At 40.2% G+C, this 12920-nt stretch overlaps 1 protein-coding gene and 1 long non-coding RNA gene across 2 annotated transcripts in view; both read left to right on the top strand.

The window, feature by feature from the left end:
- PDE4B (phosphodiesterase 4B) overlaps positions 1-12920 on the top strand; it is a 650415-nt gene that overhangs the window by 375944 nt on the left and 261551 nt on the right. The window lies entirely within an intron of this gene.
- LOC129655312 (uncharacterized) overlaps positions 1-12920 on the top strand; it is a 59125-nt gene that overhangs the window by 509 nt on the left and 45696 nt on the right. The window lies entirely within an intron of this gene.

Below are 12920 nucleotides of genomic sequence, written 5' to 3'. Positions count from 1 at the left end.
CTCTGTGCGACCCCATAGACGGCAGCCCACCAGGCTCCCCTGTCCCTGGGATTCTCCAGACAAGAACACTGGAATGGGTTGCCATTTCCTTCTCCAATGCATGAAAGTGAAAAGTGAAAGTCAAGTCACTCAGTCGTGTCCGACTCTAGCGACCCTGTGGACTACCAGGCTACCACAGGCTACTACCGCAGCCTACCAGGCTCCTCCGTCCATGGGATTTTCCAGGCAAAAGTACTGGAGTGGGTTGCCATTGCCTTCTCTGAGGACAGGAGCTAGTGGACAGATAAAACTTGGTGAAAATATTGCCAACTGGAGGCAAGCATTTACTTCCTTTGTTCTACGGGAACCTTGTTAATAAGTCAATTCCACTTCGTAGATATGCATTTAACTTTATTGTTTTCAATATGACACCAAAAATTGAATAGTCAAAATGAGGAGCTGTAAACAACATAAAATATTTATGGGAAATCATGTTTTTTTAAAAAAGAAGCTGTTAGTAATATAGAAAACAGATTCTGAATTTAGAATAGGTATGGATATGAGAAAAAAATCAGCATTTATATTAAACAATAATTATACTGTTTAATGGATTTTCCTGGTGGCTCAGACGGTTTAATATAACAATAAAAAAATGCCTATGAAAATGCAAAATCAAACTTTATGCCACTGTTAACCTCTAGTATTTTGTGAATCCCAAATATTTATTAATACCCAAGGAAAGGATGATGATGATTTAACATTTTGAATTTTTCTGATAATAATAACAAATTAATTCAGTTAAGAAATATTTATTGAGTGCCTGCTGTGTGCCACACACTGTTCTGAATAGTGAATGGGGGGCATGGTCCTTGTCATATCATGTTACCTTATTCCAGGGGTACCTAGACAGCCAACACCTTACCTTATACCAGGGGCACACAGGCAGCCAAGGTCTTACCTTATTCCAGGGGTACACAGACAGCCAACACCTTACATTATACGAGGGGTACATAGACGGCCAACACCTTACATTATACGAGGGGTACATAGACGGCCAACACCTTGCCTTATACCAGGGACACACAGGCAGCCAATAAGTAAATAAACAAATGTGTAACCTATGGTTAATCTGTGAGCTGACATCTCAATGGTTAAGGGTCAGCCACTTCAGTATCTGTGAAAAGGACCTTCAGGCAAAAGACCCGTGCAGAACACTATGAGGGAATAAAGGGAACTTTGAAAGAAGGGCAGGATGACTGGAGCAGAGCAAGAGATGTGGAGAATGTAGAGAAAGCTCCAGGATTAGATGAGGGCCAGGTTACTAGTGGATCATGAAAGAGAGTTTCAATTTTAATCTAAGTGTGATAATTCAGTAGCGTATTTTAAACAATGGAGTATGACCTTATTTGTATCTTTATGAGATTGTTCCACCTTGGAGTGGCCCTGAAAAATGTGGGCTCTTTCAATAGTCCCTAAAGCATTAGTTAGTGCCACAGGTGAAAGAAGGGATGGTGAGGAAGCAATGAGTACAGTGAGTGGGGAGATGAGACCCCACCTATTTCAAATTCCAGCTCCAATTCTTCCATACCAGAAGTTATCCTCTGAGTCCCAGTTTCCCCATATGTGAAAGAATGAAATGACTCATGTGCGGTGCCTGACACAGGGTAGATGTTTCATATTTGTAACAGAGACGAATGCAGAGCATAGCACTGAATGAATACTGATGTAACTATGCTGGCTTTTCTCTCGTCTTTTTGTTGTTCTAGAAAGGCCTAGACATAAACTCTGACCTTTATTAAAGAGAAAAACAATTGTTTTATTGGCCTTTTGGCTTCAAAGAGAGTTGGAAGTGAAAGGCTGCTGAGTCTATGAGACTGGAATGTTTCTGTTTTTCTCGTTGCCTTGAAATCCTATACCTCCAGCTGAATGTTTTTGTTGTCTCCAGGTCACGCAACCCTAGATAGCAGCCTGGGCTGACACGAGTGATGTACGCTGTGTGTGCATTTGCATTTAATATTCCTCTTCTTTGCTTTAGAAATGATTCAAGAACAAAGCACCAGGGAAGACCTAAGTTGTCCAACTTTTTTAACAGGCTTTTCAGGATTAGGGTAATTCAGATACAACTCAGAAGCAGCAGCAGCAGCATGAAAATATTATGTTTGGAAAATCTACTCCTCTGAGTGGCAATTGGATGCAGGAGTTAATACAATCAGGGTTCTTTGCTTAGAGGGTATGCATCAAAGGCAAGGTGTGCCAGTGAGCCTTCTAATATTGCAGTTTGGTGATTTTTAAAAATTTTATTTTATTGAAGTATAGTTGATTTACAATGTTGTATTAATTTCTTCTGTGGAACAAAGCGATAGAATTATTCATGTGCATGTGTGCTAAGTTGCTTTAGTCGTGTCTGACTCTTTGTGACCCCATGGACTGTAGCCTGCCAGGCTCCTCTGTGGAATTTTCCAGGCAAGAATTCTGGAGTGGGTTGCCATTTCCTTCTCCAGTTGACTATAGAGCAACCTTGTCTTTGGCCACTGGACCCTGCAGATTGGCTTGACCATGTAAAGAAGCCTATTGTCCCTGTCCTCATGGTTTGTTTAGGTCTGGCATTCTTTTGTTGCTTCCTTGCCATGCATGTGGCCCAGGAATCTTAAGCAAGTTTTCCTCTGATCCTGTGTGCATAGAAACCCCAGGAAGCCATCTACCTCCTGGGGTCTTGCCACCTTCCTGGTGATACTACTGAAGAACAGAGCTCAGGACTTCTGTCCTCTCAGGAATCTGGCCTCGGGTGGTGAGGAGAGGTGGTAGCTGGGGTTGAGCCCCTCTCTGTGTTCCCATTATCTACTGTCCTAAAAGCATTCTGCCTTTCCTTATTTCTCCCTTGAGACAGTGAGCTCAGAGCCTACCTCTTAATTCAATGAATTTAGAGAACAGGGAAAAGGCAGGGAGGGAAAAGCGTAGGTTGTTGTCTCAAATATCATATAGACAAAACTGGAAAAAAAAGACTGCCATGAAAGAATAGAAATCTTTTCTAAGATGAGATAGAGATCCTGATGAATATGTTAAAACCAAAAGAACAGCTTTTTTGTTGTGCCAGAATCATGCTGGCTTCCTACAGAAAACATACTCTGATTCAGCCTGAGAAACAATTGTATCTCCAGTGGAGAGTTACAGAGTTGGCACTGTGGAGTCACTTTGGATAATTCAGTGTCCTGATGCTGGGAAAGACTGAGGGCAGGAGGAGAAAGGGACGACAGAGAATGAGATGGTTGGATGGCATCACCGACTCAATGCACATGGGTTTGGGTGGGATCCAGGAGTTGGTGATGGACAGGGAGGCCTGGCGTGCTGCAGTCCATGGGGTCGCAAAGAGTCGGACATGACTGAGCGACTGAACTGAACTGAAGTCATTATGTGGTAATTTAAAAACTTCTTTATTTAATAATAGGATGCGCTAAGATACAAGTGGTATAGAAATGGTCCAATGATCCTTTACCTCATCTCTTCACACTCAAACAACCCTAGTTTCTTTTATTTTTATTATAATTTGATTCTTTTCTTTTTGGTATTTCAGAGCTGGAGAAAGAGCCTGTTAACAGTATCAGAGACTTCATGCCTTATTTCACATATGTATTTAGGTTCAGCACTCAAAGATGCCTTTGTGGTAGAGTGGGCTAGACATGGATCCTAGCCCTAAAATACACAGATACATGTCTCTTGCTACACTTAATGCCCTTGGTTGTCATTAGCAGGTTCCCTGTGCTATCTAAGGTTCGTAAAATAGGAATTTAAATATCTACTTCATAATTATATTCTGTAAGCTGAAGCTCCAATACTTTGGCTACCTGATGTAAAGAGCCAACTCATTGGAAAAGACCCTGATCCTGGGAAAGATTGAAGGCAAAAGGAGATGGGAGCAGCAGAGGATGAGATAGTTAGATAGTATCACTGACTCAGTGGGCATGAATTTAAACAAACTCCAGGAGATAATGAAGGACAGAGGAGCCTAGTATGCTATAGTCCATGGGGTCACAAAGAGTTGAACATGACTTAGTGACTGAGCAACAACAACAAATTTTGTTCTGAGAGTCAAATGAAATAGTATGGTGAAAGGAGGTAAAAAATTTTATACAATTTCTTCCTTTTTTTCAAAAGTGTTTGTTACATGTGTACCACATGCCAAACACTTTGCTTGTAGCTATACAGAAAAATACAATAAGTTCCCTCTAGAAATATAATATGATAAAGTAGAATGATAAATAGAAAGATACAGCATGACGCAGCATCTGCAGATACAGAACCATGTCACATCATGTATAAAAGAGGTAACTACATAGTCTGTATAAGGAAAAATAATGCTAGAATGGGCTTTCTGAAGGAATTGATACTGAAATTGCGTCTTAGAGGATGAAGAGTTTGATGGTATGAGGAGGATTGGTGAGAACAACATCCCACTGTATCAGTAACAGAACAGGACAGTAAAGCAGCAAATGCCCTGGCATTGATGTGTGTTGGTAGGAGCAGAGGATCCAGACATATCAGTATGGCTAAGCATACAATTTGAAGCAAAATGTAACTAGAGATGAAAATGGAGAAGTAGTTAAGAGCCAGAATACTCTGATAAGAGAATTTTTCAGGTGATGAGAAATCACCAAAGGGTCATCAATATCATCAGATTTTGATTTTAAATAGATAACCACAATGCAGGGCTTCATTGAGTCAGCTGGAGATGAACATATCAAGACCATAGTCAAAGAAGTTAGTCCAGTAGTCCAGTGAAAACAGGGATAAAGAAGACTTGAGCTAGCACAATGGCATTGAGAATAGAGTTTTAAGAATAGAGCAATGCTTAGAAATTGATTTGGCTGTTGGGGATATTGACATAAATAAGGAAATCAAATATGGAAATCAAGGTTGATCCCATCTGAGAAAAATAGAGGTAAAAATAAGTTTAGTCAAGGAAGAGTTTAGTTTGAACATGTATTACTTAAGGCATCCAGGCGAAAATGTGTGGTTGAATGTTAGAATTATGAACATGAAGCCCAGAGAAGAGTCTGGGCCAATGCAACTTAAAAGATAGTATTCATTGAGCTCTTTTGGTCACTTTTAGTTACCCAAGTAGTCTCATTTAGTAATGAACATATCTGATCTCATGTCATAGTTGAAATTTCAAATCTGCATTTAAAGTCAAAGCTCCTGCCTTACTGTATTGTGAGCAGACAATAGATGGAAGGAAGGAGAAAACTAAGGATTAGAAAGTCTCTCTTGACTAGCACCAGTATAATCTGGTTCAGTTTAGTTCAGTTCAGTTGCTCAGTCATGTCCGACTCTTTGCTACCCCATGAACTGCAGCGCGCCAGGCCTCCCTGTCCAACACCAACTCCCAGAGCCCACACAAACTCATGTCCAGTGAGTCAGTGATGCCATCCAACCATCTCATCCTCTGTCGACCCCTTCTCCTCCTGCCCTCAATCTTTCCCAGCATCAGGGTCTTTTCAAATGAGTCAGCTCTTCGCATCAGGTGGCCAAAGTATTGGAATTTCAGCTTTAACATCAGACCTTCCAATGAACACCCAGGACTGATCTCCTTTAGGATGGACTGGTTGGATCTCCTTGCAGTCCAAGGGACTCTCAAGAGTCTACTCCACACCACAGTTCAAAAGCATCAATTCTTCGGCACTCAGCTTTCTTTATAGTCCAACTCTCACATCCATACATGACCACTGGAAAAACCATAGCCTTGACTAGACAGACCTTTGTTGGCAAAGTAATGTCTCTGCTTTTGAATATGCCATCTAGGTTGGTCATAACTTTCCTTCCAAGGAGTAAGTGTCTTTTAATATCATGGTTGCAATCACCATCTGCAGTGATTTTGGAGCCCCCCAAAATAAAGTCTCTTACTGTTTCCACTGTTTCCCCATCTATTTGGCATAATCTGGTATCGGGTTGCTATGGTTGTTCTGGATGTTTCAAGGTGATTCTTTCCGTTTTGAGCACTTCCATGGATGCATTGGAGAGTTGTGTACTGAACTATGCTGACTACACACACCAGCAGTTTGTCTCCTTTGATTACTTATCTCTCCTCCCCATCCTTACCCCTGAACTTTCAGTTTGTGAAGATACATTAGTACAACTCTAACCTGAGATGTGCTTTCCACTTTCAGTTTTGCTCAGGTACTATAGAACTTCACTTTAGAACATGGTACTAATTGACATCTGTTGTCTTGGGGCCTCAATCAAAACCCAAGTAGATCGAATCCCACTTTCAGATCCTGTTTCAGAGGTGTGTGAATTGTTTCATTAGAAGTTATGACTGAAATGTTTAGACCCCCACCTCCCCTAGGAAAATGCTCATGTGAAAAGACAAGTGAATAGTGACAGATTGCTAGTGGAAACCATCATTCAGAAAGACAGCTGAAGCAGAGAAGGAGAGAGACAGAAACAATAGTCATCAAGGTAAGAGAACCAGGAGAGGAAGGAGTCACAGAAATTGTAGACTGCATTTCAAGAAGGAGGGCATACTCAGCATATCAGATACATGTGAATAGATAAGAACTAGAATAAGAAACGGAGAAGGCAATGGCACCCCACTCCAGTACTCTTGCCTGGAAAATCCCATGGATGGAGGAGCCTGGTGGGCTGCAGTCCATGGGGTCGCTAAGAGTTGGACATGACCGAGCGACTTCACTTTCACTTTTCACTTTCATTCATTGGAGAAGGAAATGGCAACCCACTCCAGTGTTCTTGCCTGGAGAATCCCAGGGACAGGGGAGCCTGGTGGGCTGCTGTCTATGGGGTCGCACAGGGTCGGACACGACTGAAGTGACTTAGCAGTAGCAGCAGAATAAGAAAATGTTAGATTTAGCAATTAGGAGATCAGTCATTACCAAATCAAGCAAATACAGTAAAAGAAGGGGAAGGGGTAAAGCCTTTTGAGAAGTTTAGATGAAAGAGGAGAGATCTTAGATGTTAGTGGGAATGTGAGATTAATGATTTTGGAATGAGAGATTTAAGCAGGCTCATGGGCTGAGGGAAAACAGGCATTAGTGAGGGGTGATTAGAAGATACAGGGAAGAAAGAAGATAACTGCTGGTAAACAGTTAAACCTGATTACTTCTTTGTGTGCATTTTGATCACCTCATGGGGTGTAGGAAAGAAAGAGATCAAGGACAGCTATAGCACTAACAATATTGGCACTTTTACTAATACTCAGCACTAGCAAGTATCTGTTGAATTTAATTGATTAAAGACAAATCATCAGGTACCTCAAGCAGACTTGTCATTTATTTGCATGTATATAAACCCTTAGACTCTGATACTAAATCCAAATTACCAGACCAGACTTAATTTTCTTAGGTAAATTCCCTCTTAGGACCTTTACTTTATTTTACTGCTAACAAACCTAAGTTAGAATCTTCTCAGTGCATAGTAATATGTTATAATAACTTGAAAAAAAAAAAGCAAGTTATTTATAAAACAGAAACAGAATCACAGACTTACAAAACAAACTTATGATTCCACAGGGGAAAGTTTGGAGGGGAGGGATAAATTGGGAGTTTGGGATTGACATATACACACTACTAAATTTAAAATGGATAAACAACAAGGACCTACTGTATAGCACAGGGAGCTCTGCTTAATATTCTCTAAGAACCTAAATGGGAAAAGAATTTGAAAAAGAATACATACATGTTTATGTATAACTGAATCACTCTGCTGTACACCTGAAATGAACACAGAATTGTTAATCAACTATCATCAGTTCAGTTCAGTCTCTTAGTCATGTCAACCTCTTTGCAACCCCATGGACTGCAGCAAGCCAGGCTTCCCTGTCCATCACCAACTCCTGGAGCTTACTCAAACTCATGTCCATTGTGTTGGTGATGCCATCCAAGTATCTCATCCTCTATCATCCCCTTCTGCTCCTGCCTTCAATTTTTCCCAGAATCAGGGTTTTTTCCATTGAATCGATTCTTCGTATCAGGTGGCCAAAGTATTGGAGTTCCAGCTTTAGCATCAGTCCTTCCAATGAATATCCAGGACCGATTTCCTTTAAGATGGACTGGTTGGGTCTCCTTGCAGTCCAAAGGACTCTCAAGAGTCTTCTCCAACACCACAGCTCAAAAGCATCAATTCTTCAGTGCTCAACTTTCTTTATAGTTCAACTATCACATCCTTACATGACTACAAACTATACCTTTGACTAGATGGACCTTTTTTGTTAAAATAATGTCTCTGCATTTTAATATACTGTCTAGGTTGGTCATAGGTTTTCTTCCAAGGAGCAAGCATCTTTTAATTTCATGGCTGCAGTCACCATCTGTAGTGATTTTGCAGCCCCCCAAAATAAAGTCTCTCACTGTTTCCATTATGTCCCCATCTATTTGCCATGAAGTGATGGGACCAGATGCCATGATCTTAGTTTTCTGAATGTTGAGCTTTACGCCAACTTCTTCACTCTCCTCTTTCACTTTCATCAAGAGGCTCTTTAGTTCTTCTTCACTTTCTGCCGTTAGTGTGGTGTCATCTGCATAGCTGAGGTTATTGACATTTCTCCTAGGATCTTGATTCCAGCTTCTGCTGGTGAGTGATCACACTATTGTGATTATCTGGGTCATGAAGATCTTTTTTGGATAGTTCTTCTGTGTATTCTTGCCACCTCTTCTTAATATCTTCTGCTTCCATTAGGTCCATACTGTTTCTGTCCTTTATTGTGCCCATCTTTGCATGAAATATTCCTTGGTATCTCTCATTTTCTTGAAGAGATCTCTAGTCTTTCCCATTCTATTCTTTTCCTCTATTTCTTTGCATTGATTACTGAGGAAGGCTTTCTTATCTCTCCTTGCTATTCTTTGGAACTCTGCATTCAAATGGGTATATCTTTCCTTTTTCTCCTTTGCCTTTTGCTTCTTTTCTTTTCACAGCTATTTGTGGCTTCTTTAGACAGCCATTTTGCCTTTTTGCATTTATTTTTCTTGGGGATGTTCTTGACCACTGCCTCCTGTACAATGTCACAAACCAGCGTCCATAGTTCTTCAGGTACTCTATCAGATCTAATCCCTGTAATCTATTTGTCACTTCTACTTCCTTAACTATAAGGGATTTGATTTAGGTCAAACCTGAGTGGTCTAGTAGTTTTCCCTAGTTTCTTCAATTTAAGTCTAATTTAGCAATAAGGGGCTCATGATCTGAGCCACAGTCAGCTCCTAGTCTTGTTTTTGCTGACTATATAGATAGAGCTTCTCCATCTTTGACTACAAAGAATATAATCTGATTTATGTATTGACCATCTCGTGATGTCCATGTGTAGAGTCTTCTCATGTGTGGTTGGAAGAGGTTGTTTACTATGACCAGTGCATTCTCTTGGCAAAACTCTATTAGCCTTTGCCCTGCTTCATTCTGTACTCCAAGGCCAAATTTGCCTATTACTCCAGCTATTTCTTGACTTCCTACTTTTGCATTCTACTCCCCTATAATGAAAAGGAAATATTTTGGGGGTGTTAGTTCTAGAAGGTCTTGTAGGTCTTCATAGAACCATTCAAATTCAGCCACTTCAGCATTACTGGTTTGGGCATAGACTTGGATTACTGTGATATTGAATGTTTTGCCTTGTTAACGAACAGAGATCATTCTGTCGTTTTTGAGATTGCATCCCAAGTACTGCATTTTGGACTCTTATGTTGACTATTATGGCTACTCCATTTCTTCTAAGGGATTCTTGCCCACAGTAGTGGATATAATGGTCATCTGAGTTAAATTCACCCATTCTGGTACATTTTAGTTCCTAAATGTCATAAAATGTCCTTGTCATTCCGAAAATGTCCATGTTCACTCTTGCCCGTCTCCTGTTTGACCACTTCCAATTTGCCTTGATTCATGCACCTGAAATTCCAGGTTCCTATGCAATATTGCCCTTTACAGCATCAGACTTTACTTCCATCACCAGTCACATCCACACTAGGTGTTCTTTTTGCTTTGGCTCCGTCTCTTCATTCTTTCTGAAGTTATTTCTTCATTTTTTCTGCAGTAATCAGCTGCACTCCTATATAAAATAAAAATCTTCAAAAAGCAAGCAGGTGAGTGTCTTTATCCTTTTTTCTTCCAAGGAAGCTCTTTAACCACTGCTAAAAATTTACTGGATTTCTCATTAATTTATCCACATATCAAAGGTGAGTTGGGAGGGACAGTTTGTATCAGGATCCAGTGGGTCTGGGCACAACCTCTGCATTATGTTTTTATTGCTGATGTAATGAATTATCACAAATTGAGTGACTTAGAGCAGCACTTATTATTTCAGAGTTTTGTATATCAGAATTCCGAGTGCAGTTTGGTTGAACTGGCTCTACTGCTTAGACTCCCAAGTTAGAATCAGTGTATCAGCATGACTGTTTTCCTTTTGGGGAGGGTGGGTCTGGGGCTGAAGTTCATGCAGATTCTTAGCAGAATCAGTTTCTTGTAGCTGTGGTCCTTGTTTATTTGTGCCGAAATCACTCAGTCGTGTCCGACTCTTTGCGACCCCATGGACAGTAGCCTACCAGGCTCTGCCGTCCATGGGATTTTCCAGGCAAGAATACTGGAGTGGGCTGCCATTTCCTTCTCCAGGGGATCTTCCCAACCCAGAGATCGAACCTGGGTCTCCTGCATTGCAGGCAGACGCTTTACTGTCTGAGCCACCAGGGAAGCCCGAAAGTCAGCCAGGAGCCTCTCTTAATCCCTTAGTGGACTTGTTGCACTCTCCCCTCCATTCTCAAACCAGCAAAACCTCATCCTTCTCACACTTTAAATCCCCCAGACTTTGCCTTCTGCTTTATCTCTCTCCTGCCTCCAGTAGAAGAGCACTCTCTGTTTTTAAGGACTCACCTTGATTAGATTGGGCTCACCAGGATAATACAAGATCATCTTCCTAGTTTAAAGTCCATAACTTTAATTATATTTATTATATCTTAATTATATTTTATCTAACATATCTAATTATTTTGTATCATTTGCCTTTTGACATAACATATTCACAAATTCTGGAGCATTTGGATATAGGCATCTTTGAAGGTCCTTCTTCCTTCTACACCCTCCCTCATGAAACAATAGGGCTTCTTACTCAGAACAGCCACTGAAGTGATTCTTTCTGTAAGAATACATATCTGCTCCAGGGCCAGATACTTACTGCCTTCCAGCTCTCGTTAGAAAAGAGGTGGACACATTATTGGGAAAAATAAGTTTTCATCAGGCATTCCATTGTGTGTATACTAGGTATAGGACTACTCTTGACCTGTATGAGACACTTAGTATATTAATAAATGGTAGTTGACGTGATACTGTTGACAGCAATGATCTGCCTACATTTGACATAAGACTCAATGCTAGTGACTGAAGCAGATTCAAAGCAAATAAAACATAGCCTCTGCCTAGGAAAAATAACAGTTATACAGATACATATATGGAACAAATGAAATAGAAAATGCTTTGAGAAGGGGTGCTTCTTTTCCTCTTGATGATGTTCCTGATGCTCCTTTTAAACTGTTCTTGTTTGTTGTTGAGTCACTAAGTCATGTCTCAGTCTTTGCGACCCCATGGAAACTCTTCTTACCCAGATAAAAAGTGATGTGAAGGGTGGAGAGCAATTGGTTAACATGCAATTTGTCCTGGCTGGTGCTCACACTCTGCAGAGCCAATCTGGTAAGCCCAGAAAGGCCAGCTAATTGACGAAATTCCCTCGGAGAGGGCCAGAAACTGGGAAAAGGTCAGCAAAGCTTCTCAGATTTAAAAATAGAGAGCCAGGAAACAAAAGATTCAATGCAACTTTTACAACTACAAATTAAATGCAAAGAATGACACATCATTACATAAGCAGCATAAAATATAATTTAAATGTCAAAAGAGCTGAAGCTTCTTTAATCATGTGAGGAAAAAAAATGGCAAAATGTGTTAAATGTCTCCATTTGTACTCTACAAAAAAAGTGAAAAGTAAAAATGGCATTGTTTTATAATGCAAAAATTAAAAAATCAGTTGTGTTTTTTTACTGTTTGTAAGAATCTTTATGTTTATTTTGTCCAACTTTAAAAATATCTATCTTTTAAAAGTTCTTTTGACTTTCAGGAACTGTGGATATATTTGAATACAGGGAGGTATCATTCAGCTTATGACAGTGCTTGAATGTGATATGTGTGCTTATTAAAGTTAGAGTTAAGTCTTAGATATGTGAAGGGTACATTTTCATTGGAAGGAGTAGGCGTATTACAGATTGCTCTTGCTCTACTACTTGGAATATGATTTCACATACATTTTGCTCTCTTGAAAATTAGCTTTGTGGCAGTTGGTTTCCCTACTTCTGCCACCCACTTACATTTTAGATCTCTGTTTTGAAGCTTGTGAGATATATTTAAAAACATCATATTAACGTTTTAGGTCTCTGTCTGGATACAGTGGTTTCACATATGCTGTTCTTCAACAGATGCAGAATTTTACTAGCTTTTGGTTGTCAAAGATGTCAATCTAATCAAAGTTAAATATGTACCATATATGTGTATGTGTTTGTGTGTGCGAGTGTGTATATATATATATATATATATATATATATATATGCTATAATTTAGGAATTTTACTCTTCATTCATTTCAGCTCTGTCGTTCAGTCATGTCCGACTCTTTGCGACCCCATGGACTGCAGCATACCAGGCCTCCCTGTCTTTCACCAACTCCCGGAGTTTACTCAAACTCATGTCCATTGAGTCGGTGATGCCATCCAACCACTTCATCCTCCGTTGTCCCTTTCTCCTCCTGCCTTCAATCTTTTCCAACATCAGGGTCTTTTCCAGAGAGTCAGTTCTTCCCATCAGGTGGCCAAAGTATTGTAGTTTCAGCATCAATCCTTACAATAAGTATTCAGGACTGATTTCTTTTAGGATGGACTGGTTGGATCTCCTTGCAGTCCAAGGGACTCTCAAGAC

Source organism: Bubalus kerabau, chromosome 6 (assembly GCF_029407905.1).
Source record: "Bubalus kerabau isolate K-KA32 ecotype Philippines breed swamp buffalo chromosome 6, PCC_UOA_SB_1v2, whole genome shotgun sequence".
Taxonomy (NCBI): domain Eukaryota; kingdom Metazoa; phylum Chordata; class Mammalia; order Artiodactyla; family Bovidae; genus Bubalus; species Bubalus kerabau.
This window is presented reverse-complemented; position numbering and strand designations above follow the sequence as displayed.